General features: G+C 39.0%; 1 protein-coding gene across 1 annotated transcript in view; it reads right to left on the bottom strand.

Moving 5' to 3' along the window:
* The window catches only part of DOK6 (docking protein 6), a 233,861-nt gene that overhangs the window by 121,023 nt on the left and 97,258 nt on the right, over positions 1-15,580 (bottom strand). The window lies entirely within an intron of this gene.

Below are 15,580 nucleotides of genomic sequence, written 5' to 3'. Positions count from 1 at the left end.
CTAACTTCTTCAGGTTGCTATGTTAACCTTCAGTCACTTACATTTCTAAACATTGAATATTACTTGGAGATATCTACTTTTTACAACCTTGGGAACTATCTTAAGAAAAAGCCAATACATTTAGATTTTTCCGAATAACACGGAAAGCGTTTAGCAACATTCAAAGCATTTTACAAAAGCATTTCATTGGAATTCAATAAAGATTTGTAATGTACAATGCAATACATGCAGTCAGAATATAATTTTGCCATTCAACCGAGAACAAGGAAACCCAAAATAATGCCTGGATCTGTGAAAATAGAAATGAATATAATGATAAATGCTTTGTGAAACTTGGGGGCATATCCTTGGGAAGAGCTATATATCTACCCCCCATTATTATGATTTCAATTTTTTATAGCACTTTATGGTGCTATAAAAGCCTCTTAGTCTAAATTCAGCCCTCTGGCTAGATTCTGACAGTCTATTTGTGTTCCAATTTCCTGAATAATAAACGACTCAATGTGAAGAAATACACAGCTTTCTTTACACGTGCAGGAAGTTTTAAAGTAAAATGCATTTAAACATAAATGTTACTATGTTTTTAAAAAAAATCAAGGGAATTGAAATTTGATAAGGTGGGCAATCCCCCCCCCCCTTTCCCCCATTCCAAAGAAGCATGGCATGATGAAAGCAATGTAGTCAAGAAACCCAGGATCCCTTTTCCACTTGGTTTTGGAAGCATCACCTTTAACATGATCAGGGTTTGGTCTTTTAGGTTTTCCTTGAAAACTTGCTGTTTGCATAGTGTGCAAGGTACACTTGCATCACCTAATAGGGTTTCATTAGGAATTAAGAAATTGTTAAACATAACTATCGAATGCACTGTTTCACCTGAAAGTTGCTGAAGAGCTGAAGGTAGATTGAAGACTGATGCTGAAGGAGGTTGTGAGTAGAGATGCAGGGACCTGGATTGGTTCCTCAAGATGAAAATGATGGGTACCAACCCCTAACTCTACAGGAACAGGATATTCACAACCTCCTTTTATTTTATTTTTTAAAATATATTTTTATTGATTTCAGAGAGGAAAGGAGAGGGAGAGGGAGATAGAAACATCAGTGATGAGAGACAATCATTGATCAGCTGCCTCCTGCATGCCCCACACTGAGGATAGAACCTGCAACCCAGGCATGTGACCTGACCAGGAATCACACTGAGACCTCCTGGTTCATTGGTCCACTCTCAACCACTGTGCCACGCCAACTGGGCCACAATCTCTTTTTAGATGTACCACTTTCTCCTCTTACTGATATGATGATATGATGTATTTAGCAATTCTTAATTCCAGTGGCCCAGGTTATGGGAAGAATACTGTTACCACTGGGCCATCAAAACTGTAAACTTGCATAGGACAAGGGGTCCATTGTGGTTGGCAATATGAAAGAAAAATATTAACTACTTCCTCAATTCCAAGTCCTGAAGGTTTTTATTCCTCTTTGAAATAAATTAACATTAAAATAATTTATATTGAAAATTCCTCTTTCAACAAGAAGGACAGATGCAGGAAGCAAGAAGGATGTGGGAAAGAGAGCCTACCATATAGCCACTCTTTTAATTAAGTACAGTACGTGGGATGTGAAATATGTCATAACAAGTATAATAAATGGCCATCTAAAAACATAAGCAACAATTAAGTTTAATATCTTATTCTAAAGTTGAGCAAACTTCCCTCTGACCTCTTGCACACTGAGCAAATGACAGAAATAGTGCCCCTTGCTGTGTCCCTGAAGACCACCACCGTCTTCTGTATCGCTCCAGGGGAACCAGGCTATAAAGACATAAAAATGAAGCTACTGCAACAATTTGGAGCTGCCTGAATACTCTCAGAACAGCTGCCGGGTTAATTTGGCAGGGACCATGAAGCTCAAACTGGCAGAGCCCCAACATTCTCTCTGATTGAAAACATTTCAGCCTTTGTGAGGAAACTAGAGGAGTGTTTACTACCAGGGGATCATCCCTCCAGCCAGGGGCAAGGTGCCCTCTGGTATGTGGTTAAGCCTTTAACCTTGATATCTGTGCTTGCATATTGCCCCAAGCAGACCTCAGTTAACTGTTTGAAACATCAGTGATGAGAGACAATCATTGATCAGCTGCCTCCTGTATGCCCCACACTGAGGATAGAACCTGCAACCCAGGCATGTGACCTGACCAGGAATCAAACTGTGACCTCCTGGTTCATAGGTCCACTCCAACCCCTCTAAGAAACTTTTCTCCATAAAGGTTGGAATTACTCTCATACTTAGACCAATGTCTAAGCAATTCTCAAACAAATAAACATAATAATTGTTTTTATATATCTTTACAGAACTCCAGAGATAGTCAGAAGTTTTAAAAAGGGGGCCCATAGTCAAATATATGTTTAGGAAATACGCCCTCTTTTAGAGAGGCATGACTTACTATAATGTATTAAATGTACTGTGTATTTCTATAATAAATAAAATTGTTCACCTCCACTTACTCCAGAATTTCTCAAACATTTGATCACTCAACCAACCTCTCCTCATTGAATATCTATTAAACTTACAAAAAATAATGGTCTACAGAAGACAATTTGGGGAAACACCAATTTCAAACAAATTTCTTCGTTAGGTGCAGTAAATTACCATGTTACTCATTGACTGTCAAAGTTAAAATTGATTCTATAGGAAATTATTTTAGGAAACAAAATTTTTTGTACATTATGTATTAAGTTCACTTAAAGGGCAACATGTTCATCTTAGATTTTTCTATTTTATGCAGTTTTATGAAGTGACAGCTCTATATTTTACATACAAATGAAAGCTGTGGATAATTATACTGAAGAGCGCTTTCCCAAGCACAGACTCCATTAAGTTACTAGAATTACTACTTTTGTTCAATCTCTTCGTCTTCATACTTGATTGATTTGACATCCATGATATTTATGCTTGAAGATCATTGAAGAATTTAGGAAGTTTAATTACTTAAAATTATCACAAACTCTCGCTAACGCATCATCCATATTGCCCTGTCTACTGGTTTAAGTGTGTCTGCACATTTTAGTGTCTCTGTCTGCTCCTTTGGGCTGTCATCAGAGACTGCATCCATAGTATTTGTTGGCATGTTGTAAACTGAGGTTCCCCCCTTCTCTGCCAACACTACCACAGCTTTCCCCTGGTCTTATTTCAATTTGTCTCACCCTCTTCTTGTCTGTCTCCCTTTTTGCTTCTGAGCCTTGCTTTTCTTAGTTGTTGAAAAGTGAATCAGATCACAGTATGCCAGGGCTCCATGCCCTCCAATGCCTGCCCATGTCGCCAATCCACAGTCTATGCTTAGGTCTATAAGGCGACCAAGAGTCTTACTGTTTCCCTCAGCTTGAATCTGGGTCTCTGACCTATACTCACCCTTGCCCCCATCACATAAAATAGATGGCCTAATCAGAGAGGTCCCTCCTCTCCCTTTTCTTAGAGCATTTGTCTGCACCTTTGAGATGTGAATCTTTTTAACAGACCTATTGCCAGTTTTACCACCCAAGAGTTACCTGGGAGCCACCCACCCCCTGGGATGTCATCATCAAGGAAGAAAGACACCCCATCTCTCAGGCTCTGTGGAAGGGAAGGAGCCCACCTTCCATGAATTCCTTTTCCCATCATGACCAGATGAGCGAGTTCACTTTTCATGCGGGTAAGATCAAATTTTCCTGCTCCTGCTGATGTTCTGGTGGCACTTACCAACAAGTTAGTAAACATTTCACCCACTTGTGCATATTTTCAGTCTCCTTCCATTTGATTATAAGCTTTTTGCAGACACAGATTTTTTATGCTTGTTCATAGCTGTATCCTTAACGCCTCAAACAGAGCCTTTACATAGTTGACAGTTAAGAAACATTTTTGAATTGATGAATAAAAAAGAAAATGCAGGAAGGTGAATATATTCTTTCCTTGGTAATCATCATCAACAAAAGTAAATGGATGGATTACGTAGGGGTTTAAAGTGATGAGGAGAGGGAAATGGGTACTGGTGACATTAGTATGTCTTACTGCTTAGGAGTGAGCAGTGGAATAATCAGGTATTATCTTAATGTAAGATTGATCTTTGATGTGAATCTTAATATGGGATTCACAAGGTTGATCCTCACTTTGTCCAGAAATATAGATGAGGGGACACATTTCCCTACTCCATATCTGAGAATTCACTTAATTCTACCCACAAAAACACTGACTTATCAACTGTCTCTTTGTGATTTTTAATTTCATAGAGACAATATTTATGAATTAAAGTTTTGAAACAAAAAATTAAATGTATTTCAAAATAACTGAACCTTAGTCTGTAAACACTTTTTACAGAGTTCAAATATTTTATGTGAATATGAGTCCTGGGCTTGGTCCAAAACCATATAGAATCAATGGTAATAATGGTGCTGCTGACAAAGGAAATAGTCTAGTGACTTCATTTTTTCCGAAGCAATTAAGATGACTGTTTATAAAAATACTGCAGAAGCCTTGAACATTTTTTCCTTTCTTAAGGATCTGAACTTATACATGTGAACATGCCCCTTTGAGCTTATGCATATGGAACAAATATAAATATGACCAATAACAGACATAATGAGTCTGACCATAGGGTTGGCTGGATATAGGCAAGCCCTCATTGTGTATATGAGCTACTGTAAAATTTATTCTTCAAAGCAAAAGGATCAACCAAGACAATTGAAGGTGACTCACCCTTCGGAGATACACTAGGCTGAGAACTTGATCAAACCATATAGGTTTTATTTCCCTGACAAACTATAAAGCAAACTTACTCTATGGCCATAAAACATGCACCTCTTAGGATTTTGACTCATGAAAATGTAATAAAACAACTCCAACTTGTGACCTTAAAGTGAATTCTAATTTGGTCCTGACACTAATAAAGAGCTCACTGCATTCTCGGGTCTCCTACTGCGCTGCATGACAGCCTTTTAAATGATATTTGGGGCATTTACCTATGTGATAAGGACACGGAAAATGCTAGAAGAAATGGAAGAAAACCAGTTTTCAGATCTTCTCTAGAGTTACCTCATCAAGCTGTTCTAGAATGTATAGCAGCTTTTAGTATATTTTAATAATTACTTGGAAAGCAGCACTTTAAAAAATAAAAATGTATATATGATACCAGTAGAAGGGGATGTATAGGAGCCTTAAAGTAAAAATTGACCTTCAAAAATGCTCGGAAACAGATGGGGAAAAGAAAGGGCAAATTTTAGAAGATTAACTATAATCCCTCAGCAGCAAGTAAAATAATGCACAAAAACACTATTTTATACATGTCATTTGGGAAGGGACTTCTTCTAGCCAGTATGACAAAGTGATTCAAAAGCCAAGATTCATTCTAAATTTAATGACAAATGAAAATAGCATTGTTAAGGGGGAAAACACACCCTTAGGAATCAGTTAATTAAACTGAAGATATGGCCCCTAAAACGAATCAGATGGACCTAGAGGGTATTACGCTAAGTGAAATAAGTCAGTTAGAGAAAGACAAATACCATATGATTTCACTTGTATGTGGAATCTAGAGAACAATATACAGTAAATGAACAAATAAAACAGAAACAGACTCATAGATACAGAGAACAGACTGGTGATTGCCAGAGGGGAGGGTGGGTGGGAACTGGATGAAAAAAGTGAAGGGATTGAGAAGCACAGTTTGTTAGATATAAAATAGTCATGGGGATGTAAAGTACAGCACAGAGACTATAGTCAATAATACGCTAATAATGATGTATGGTACCAGGTGGACACTGAAAATATCAAGGGGAACTTTTTGTGAAGTATATGATTGTTTAATCACATGTTGTACACCTTAAGCTAATCTATATATATAAAACCCTAATATGCAAACAGACTGAACGGCGGAACAACCCAACAACTGGTCACTATGACCTGTGCTGACCACCAGGGGTCACGTGCAGAACATGGCGGGCGTTGGCCGCAGCGGGATGGTGGAATAGGTGAGCAGGGGCCCCAGATCAAGGCGGGGCACCAGTTGCTGTCATCGGGGCAAGCCTCTGGTGGTTAATGAAAATTCTTTGCGCCCGCGCCACAGTCCCGCCAGGCGCTCGCACCTGCTGCTGGTGCCAGAGCCACCGCTCATGCCCAGCGCCGGCCCCAATCAGTGCCATCAGTGGGTGCAAGCAGCTGCTACCAGCCCAGATCACCCCTCAGAGCTTCTCCACCTCCCCCGGCTCACACCCGCTGCTGGTGCCGGCCCCAATCACTCCATGCCGTCAGCAAGTGTGAGTGGGGCCAGCACCATCAGCGCATGGGAGCGGTGGTGGCGGCAGGAGCAGGGCTGAAGCAGACAGGGGACCGGAGGCTGAGGCAGGAGGGGCTGGGTGGGGGCATGGAGGATGGGCCAAGACCCACTTCTGTGCCCACCACAGGCTCGCGGCCCACAGTTCCTTTCAAGGTGCACAAATTCGTGCACTGGGCCCCTAGTACAGAATAATACTTAATGTAAACTATAATTGAAAAAAAAAAAGAATCAGAAAGTAATTCTCTCATGAAATTCATCCCTGGCTGAGCTTTTGTTGGGTTACTTGCATGTGATTTAGGGATCCCATAGATGGTCCGCTGATTAAAGAGAGAGCTGCCATATTCGTGAACAGTGACAACAAACAAGTTTTTGCAAAGAGATATGATTACTCTGGCCACTTCCTCTAATTACAGAAAAGGCTGCATTTCTAATTCCAGATTACAAATGAATACAACTCAAAAGAAAGGTCTTATTTCTTTACTGCTAGCATTTGTTATACAAGTGGCTGCAAAAGCCTGCTATATTTTAAAAATATATTAGACAGCTGTGTTTCTCTACTGACTGGAGGTAGAAATAAAAATTAAGATAAATTAAATCTTTTGGCACCACGAGAGAAAAAATGATTGGTGGTGGTCATGATAGAATATCTTTAACTCTTTAACTGAGGATAGTTTCAGGAAAGGGGAAAAAATTCAGGGGCCAATAAATAAAACAAATTCATTTTGGAACTATTTTCAGGTTTATTGACTCCAAAAATATTGAAATGGTTTTGATTCTTATTCTGCATCAGGAATTGATGAAAGAGATGGCCATCTGAGCCGAGAAGTGGTGGGAGCTACCATTTCACTATGGGTTTGCTCGATGCCCAGAGCTTTATATGTACCATGTCTAACTGTTAACAGCATGATACATTGTTCTCTTTTGTAGATGAAAACATGAACTAGGAGTGGAGGAGGTTCTGATTTCACATCCTGGTTCTAGCACTTACTAATTATGGGCATCACAGCCTTTCTGTTTCTTTACTTCATTTCATCACCTCTAAAATGGGAATACTAACCTTCTATAAGCTTTGTGAGAATTATTATGAGATTTAAATGAGTTCCTGGTACAGAGCACAGTACAGGAGACACAATAATATTTCATAAATAGTAGTGCCCATCCTCAGAGGGATATAGTATTTTGCCTAGGCTCCCAGAGTGACAAGTGGCTGACCTGGATTCACCTATTCCCACAGCTTTACTTTCTTAGAAAACAAAGAACTTTTCTTTGCACATTATGAGTCAGTATCAAATAGACAACACAGATGTTCAATAAATTATTTAGACCTACACTGAATATTACTCTCTTAGTTATGTGTTAGGTAGATTTTACCACCTTTTCCATTTGCAAGAACATTTCCCTGAATGTAATGTATTAAGTGTCCACAATAATTATTACAATGTCTAAGCAAAGTATTGTGGGAATAGGGAAATGGTGATTCCAACTCAAATGTGTTTATTTTGCTTTCATGTGATTTAGGAGAGGTGACGGTGGACAAGAGCAGTTACTTTTTCTCTTCCCCGTCGGGTATACGACCATAAATTCTTATATTCCTCATATTCCAGTCTCAAGGTCAATATTATTTTTTAACATTTTTACATTTGTATCCCTTCACTCATAATCATACTTTTTTATGCCTACCAGTTGCTCAGATCTCTAAATCTCAATTTTCATGGTGTCATTCTACAATTTCCATTCAATGCCTGCAAGCTCTATTATCTAAGGAGGCCGAGGTGACCTGCATTCAATCTAATTTGCTGCTGACATCTGCCTCACTATTTAAAAACAAATTCAGTTCAATTTAGTGAACCATGGCTATATTGTTAGAAGTCATGCATTTAAAGACAGGAAAACACAGCTTAAAGCAAGTGGCAACAGGGCACTTAAACACAAAACCCTGGCGCTTATTTCACAGCACTTCAGTGACACACTGAAGGAAAAAGCTTTGGGCTGCAGACATTAAGAGGCAGCTTTGTGATTTATTCTGCCTAAGAAATTACAGTTATCGAAACAAATAAATCCTGCAGATGTCACTGTGATGGGCTTCTATAATACAAAGCTCGAATTCGCAAGAGACAGGGGTTATCAAACTGTGAACTTAAATATAATTCTCTAGCCTCTGTTTTCTCTCCTTATAGAGCTGGAAAAAGTCATAAAAATAAGGCAACGGGGTTTATAAGCTAATAAGAAGGTGCATGCCTGGAAAATACAACCAGAAAGGACTGCATATGAAAAGGAAATGGGGTTTTCTATGTGGACTTTCTTAGGATCGTATCGGGAGCAGTGGGTATTGTGTGTCTCTAAATCTTCTGAAACAGATAGCTTCAAAAGGGAAATTAATGCCTAATTTGTTACTGTTCTTAAGTATTTGCAAGTTCTAAAATTAGATTACTGTATTTCTTTGTAAAAATTATATCCTCCCAAGAAGCCAGCACAAGAAGTTAATAGATTAGGATGAACTTTCAATCATATTATTTTAAATATACATTAAGGTCATCTTCTCTCTTTCAACACACATGATCAGTAACCACTGTTTTGTGTGTGAATCTACTATGTGCAAGGCACCATCTTTGTTATTGAAGAATTAACTATTTCCCATAAGAAAACTTTTCAAATAACCAAAGTTAACATCTTTCATTAAAACTATTTTCCCATGTTCTAATCTCAGCCCAGCACCTCTTTCTAGTTCACTCCATTAAGTATCTTAATTCCAACACTCTTTGAACTCCATCAAGACCACCAATCCATTACCATATATGATTCTACCATATATTCAAACTTAATCACCCCTTGATGTCCTCACTCCTGTCCTTATCCAGTTTAAACTACTGTCAACCATTAAAACCACTTCCAGGCATGCCACATCAATCCTGGACTCGCCCCCTCACTTCCTCATAGTCACTTGTCAATATCTTCCTAAAACAGGACTGGAAAATATATACATTCCTAAACACTCTAAATAATAAAAAAAAAGAAGAAGAAGATAGACCAGTGGTTGGCAAACTCATTAGTCAACAGAGCCAAATATCAACAGTACAACGATTGAAATTTCTTTTGAGAGCCAAATTTTTTAAACTTAAACTTCTTCTAACGCCACTTCTTCAAAATAGACTCGCCCAGGCCGTGGTATTTTGTGGAAGAGCCACACTCAAGGGGCATGTGGCTCGCGAGCCACAGTTTGCCGACCACTGAGATAGATCAATACAAAAATGAGAATGTGTATACAAATGAAAGGAATAAGCTCTGGTCACTGTATAAGTGATGACCAATTTTAGTACTTCCTCTAATTACCCTTTGAAAGATGTCAAGACCAAAGTTTTTGCAAGGAAGGTCACCTGCTCCCAAACACAGCACTAAAAAGCGGGGAGCCAGCCTTTGAACCCAGGCAGTTGCTGCCTGTTCAGGAGGAGAGGAATCTGAAAGTCCGGATGATGTGGATAGTGCTCCAGGAAAGGGAAATGACCAGATGCGTTCAGGTAGACTTAGAAAGCCTACGCAGACATAAAGCTTGCAAAGTGCCCCTTGGAAATGTCTGCTGCTACAACGGTTTCAAAAGCAACGTGAAACTAGGATTTCATTTGTTTTTTAACTGTCTAGAGCTTAACATCAGGAACACTTGGACTTTTTTTGTGTGTGTGAACACTGACAATATCCTCAGGCCAGAGCCTTTCTAGGAAAGTATAAAAAATTCACGGACCTGTCTTGATTGTGAATATAGTTGTGGAAATCCTACATATGACAGGAATATGAATTTAAAAGTCTATTCAGGATAATGCTGCCATGTGCCCAACTGGAGTTGACTCGAAATAAAAATGGTGATAATACAGGGCAAGGCAAAAGTAGGTTTACAGTTGTGAATATGAAAAACACATATTATTCTTTTCTTATTATTTATTAATTACTAGTATTACTTTCCATATGAATAATTGTAAACCTACTTTTGCCCCACCCTCTATTAACTGTCATTTGTCAAATGTGTGATATGTGCTGAGCTTTGTTCCTTTGATATTACATTTTTATTATAAACCCATGCGGTGAAATTGTTACTTGCCCTGTTTATAGAGGAGGGATCCCTGAGGACTTGAAACTCAGACATCTGGCTCCAGAGCATGTGCCTGACCATGACTTTGCAGGAAATATGTTAAAATAGTTCATTCTACTAATTGTTTACGGGAAAAGAACATGTAATTGGATGCTGATGGATACCAACTTTGAGCAATTGAACATATTTTAAGAATGCCGTATAACTTAGTGCCCTGGCCATTGTGGCCCAGTTGGTTGGGTGTCATCCCACGCACCGAAAAGTTGCCAGTTGATTCCAGGTCAGACTCATGCCCAAGTTGCAGGTGCTAGCCCCCAGAGGGAATGTGCAGGCAGCCAATCAATGCTTCATTCTCCCATCAATGTTTCTCTCTGCCTCTCCCTTTTCTTTTAAAAAGAATATAACAGCTATGGGAAATACAGCATGGTATAACCCTGTAACAACATAAAGTGAATGAACTAGCACCATGTTTATCAAAGTAGAAGTTCACAAATATGACAATAAGGAAAAATGGTGACTTGCCAAAGATTGGGGTATGGAATATATTTATGTAAATTTCAATATTACATAAAAACAACCCCCTATAATTTTCAGAAATAAACATGAATCATAAATGTTTACTAAATACAAACATGCAAAGCATTATAATGTAATTCTAGGGACTGATATAATTGTAGCAAAAGCACTCGTCTCATATTTTTACTGTATTTCATTTATTTATTTCTTAAAGTGATTGGTAGGTTCACAGGGTGTTTGTAATACTATTATTTAGATTTGTTACCTATGTATCATATTTTAATATGACATAAAATAATAAAACAATGCATGCTAATTAAGTAACTTTTAGAGTACGAAGAAATAAAGGGGATTTCATTGATATTTGCTCACAAAGGCAAAGTCATTGATGTGAATTTTCAGTGTGTTATGTTCTATGACACATAAATATTTGTGTGTGTGTGCATGTATGTGTATGTGTGCCTGCATGTTCAAAATACTGGGCTTTTATGGCATATTTTGTGAACAGCATTTTTCACTTAATCTGCATCTTTTCAAGTGGATAAACACAATTTTGGTAATCAGTTTTAACTACTGAAGAGTATTTAGTTTTTTTTAACCAATGACAAGCCAATGAACAATTTAGCTCATTAATTTTCTATTGAATAGAAGGCACTACAACAATCATCCTTGTACAGAATTGGTCTATTTTATCACTTTCACCCTTGGTGCTTGTTTGCTTATGACTTTGGTCATCTCTGCCGACAAACCCCTATTTCAGAAGGTACACATGGGAATCCCGAGAGGCAGGTGCTGCTGGAGCAGAATCGCCATTCCTGTGTCAGTTTAGAGAAATCCCTGGGCTTGTGGTGTCTGGGATCATGCAGGTAGTTAACGGCACAGAAATGTCAGCGGGCAGGTGTGGGATTGAGGTTGTCCCCGAAGCCTTGCCTACAGGAGAAAGTTCTCTAGTCATTTTTCTTGGCTGGCACGTGAATATTTTTCTTTAATAATTTCTTACTGACATCTCATAGTTCTCTTTCCCCAACTTGTGGAAGCCACAGCACTGTCTCCTGCCCGGCAGTCACAGCTGTGAAGACGCACCCATAGTCCACGTTCATTACAGAGACGAGCCCAGGCTCCAGGTCCATTCACTCCTCCCAGCTCCATTCACTTGAGCTCAAGTTCATTCCTCTTGAAAACTTTTAGCTTTCATTTTAGCTTTCGGTGGCACCTCCTTTCTTTCTTGTAGGCTGAACTATGCATTTAAACATTGCACTTTACTTAGTACTTATGAGAAGGCTAAAAGGCTAATTCCAATGTAACCCTGATGTTTGAGAAAGGGGGGGGGGGGGGCTAGCAATCTGAATCTGTGCCAGTAACCTAATGTACATTCTTGATAGCCTATAATTAAGTCACTGCCCCTTTCTCCACAACCTCGTCTTGCAAGACCTGTTACCTAAATGCTCCCATTTTACAGAGGCCATAAACCATGAACAATAAATACACAACCCCCGGAGGGGGTTATCAGTGCTGGCGCCAGGCCAGGCCCTTAGATATGGTCTCAAGGCCCCCATCCCAACACACGGGGCTTTTTGCAAAGCCCACGAAAGGTCCAGAAGTCCCATCCATATTTGGGGGACAAAGAAACCAAAGGGGATAAAAGAAGAGCTTCCACCATATTGGTTTGCTCAGAATTTGGAAAGACCTCCTCTGAGACCGCCAGCGTAATAAAGCTGTGTAACTCCATTTCTCTAAGCGTAGCTTGGGTTTCTTCAGTCTTCTACAACACTTATTTCTAAGTACTTTCAGGACATAAAGCCAGTCTTATTATTAGAGTCAGAAGGAACATGTAATTTGTAGTTTAAAAAGAAAGAACTTGAACTCGCCCCCTGTGTGTTCCTAACAAAGTCCAAACTCCTGAGTCCCTGTCTCAGCTGTTTTCATTTTTCTGCCCCTGCTCCCCAAACTACTTTAAAAACACAAGGAATTTCTGATTTGCTTTTACACATGGAATTCCTTTTTCTCTCCACCTTTCTGTTGAAACTCATCCAAAGCCCTCCAAAAATGATATATTTTAAATAAAAACTACTTTGGAAGAGCCCTGTATTAGTAGTGGGACTGTCATAATAAATTATCACAAACTGGGTGGTTTAAAACAGCAGAAATGATTCTCTCACAGCTCTGTGGGCAGGGAGATGGAAAGCAAGGTGCCAGCAGTCCCTGAGCCGGAACTGCCCAGGCCTCTCCTGGCTTCTGAGGTCAGCAGTCCTGGGCTTCCTTGATCATAGCTCTATCTCTCCAATCTCTGCCTCAGTCTTCACAGAGCTTTCTTCTCTCTGTTTCCTTCATGCCTCTGTTCCAAATTTTCCTTTCCTTTCTCTTATAAAGATACTAGTCATTGGACGGATGTAGGGAGACCCTAATTAACCATGACTTCATCTTGACTTGATTGCATCTCCAAACATCCTATTTCCAAATAAAGTAACAAAGGTTGGGAGGTAAATTCTTTTGGGGGAGGGCCGCAATTCAATCCAATACAAACTCTTTTTATTGTAAAACCCTGTTTTGTGCTACCGCAGGACTTGTCACTATGACCTCTTCCTACTCTGTTTATAGTGAACCTTTTACAAATATATGGACACATAACAGACAAGTGGCAAAAAAATAAATTCAGTCCAGAGGCCTATTGCACTATTGGATAGTAACTGTTTAAACCATTTTTAGAAAGTTTAAATTAAAAACACTTTTTTTTAGTTTACTGAGATGAGTTGCCGCTTAAAAAACATACTCAAATTTTAAGGCTTCCTTCAACACTTCAAATAAAAGTTTTATTTCCCCATAAAAATATTCAAACTCTATTTCTGCATTAGGATTTCAAAAAGCCTGGCACCCAATTATACATGGTTTGATTTCTTACAACAATTCTGTATAACGGAATAGCATATGGTATAATTTTAGTGACACATCAAAAGTAATTTCTTTATGGAAATTCGGAAAGTAAAGCAAAAGTACATTTTCTTAATACACAGGAATCAGGAACGACAAGGACGCCTCCCTATCAAACCATTTTCCAGCTGACATCCATGGGTGTTAATTGTTCATAAAACTTGAAAAACACTTTGTAAATTCTTGCACATCTAGTAGTTCGTTCTAAAAGTACTTTCTGGAGCTTGATTGATTTGGCGGGGGGTGGGGGGGAGTCTACTTGGTTGGCTCAGAGGAAGGGCATGAGAGTTAGTCAATGCTTTATTGTATGACATGATGGGCAGAGAACACAGAGGCAGCCCAGCCAGAAGGGCAGCGTGCCGGAGGTGAGAATGGGTGATGGGAAGACAGAATGCTGACACAGGACATGAACTAGACTTTATTCTCAAGCCATCCATTTCTAGAGTTTATCAGTCTTTCGTGAGTGATCAAACCAGGATACATCAGTATTACACATGTCTCACTTAATTGTATATACTTAATTTAATTGTTAATCAGGTTATATATTTTCCTCTAACAATAAAAATATGTAACCTGATTGGAACCTTTGTTTCCAACATCCGAAATCAAAGAAGCCCTTTTAGGGATGATGCACAGTCACATTTAACCTAAGTGGAATCAACTCACCTCAGCCACGATTTGGGTGCCTGAGCAGGAACTGAATCTCCCAGACCAGTGGTCGGCAAACTCATTAGTCAACAGAGCCAAATATCAACAGTACAACGATTGAAATTTCTTTTGAGAGCCAAATTTTTTAAACTTAAACTTCTTCTAATGCCACTTCTTCAAAATAGACTCGCCCAGGCCGTGGTATTTTGTGGAAGAGCCACACTCAAGAGGCCAAAGAGCCGCATGTGGCTCGTGAGCCGCAGTTTGCCGACCACGGTCCCAGACCATCTCACTCACCTCCAAGGTACTTTAGCGCCTAGAAACCGAAAGGTAATCAAGTCTGATCAAATTTTGCTCCCCTCAGTTCTGTCTCTGATTTGTTTATCATGGCAACCTGACAATTGTGCCCAGATTTTGCCAAATTAATTTAATCTTTTCATGAGAGGGTGCATCTGAAGGTTTGGTATTTTTATTCAATGGTGTCTGTGAAGAGCATTAAAAATTTAAAGTCTCATTACACTGTCTCTGCCATACAGTGTTTCACTTTCTCTGAAGAAATAACTTCAAAATCCCAACACATTTCAGATCACATAAGGCCACTAGATTTTGTTTTTTGTGTTTTTTTTTGTTGTTGTTGCTGTTTTAATGATTTCTTCCAAATCTCTTAGCAGGATAGCTAAGAACCAGATGGTCATAAACCAACAACTATTCCACAGTGACTGAGTCAGCTGGAAAGACAAGTTGTTCCAACTTAATTCGAGTTGTCTTTTGTACTGAACAATCAGTAAACAGAAATGTCTCCCATTATCCCCAAAGCAAATTGACTGCTCACGAAAATGCTGGACTGACATCACCCAAAACTGAAGTATGATGTTTATCTGCAGACCATGTGACTCCGAGCAGCAGCAGTGAATATTTTTCCTAATGTCACACCCTAAATTTAACTTATTAAAAACAGTACAATGGATTTCCTCCTTTGTACTGGATGTAAACTAGCTGTTATTTGGGTTACATAAACTATTCTTTAAAAATCTGAAGTCACATTTGATTATATAAGTAAACAATCATTCAAATCTATCAGTTGTTTTACTGGCCCACTTCTATCAAAT

This window comes from Cnephaeus nilssonii, assembly GCF_951640355.1.
Source record: "Cnephaeus nilssonii genome assembly, chromosome: 11".
Taxonomy (NCBI): Eukaryota; Metazoa; Chordata; class Mammalia; order Chiroptera; family Vespertilionidae; genus Cnephaeus; species Cnephaeus nilssonii.
Note: the sequence above shows the minus strand (reverse complement) of the source record. Positions and strands in the feature narration are given on the sequence as shown.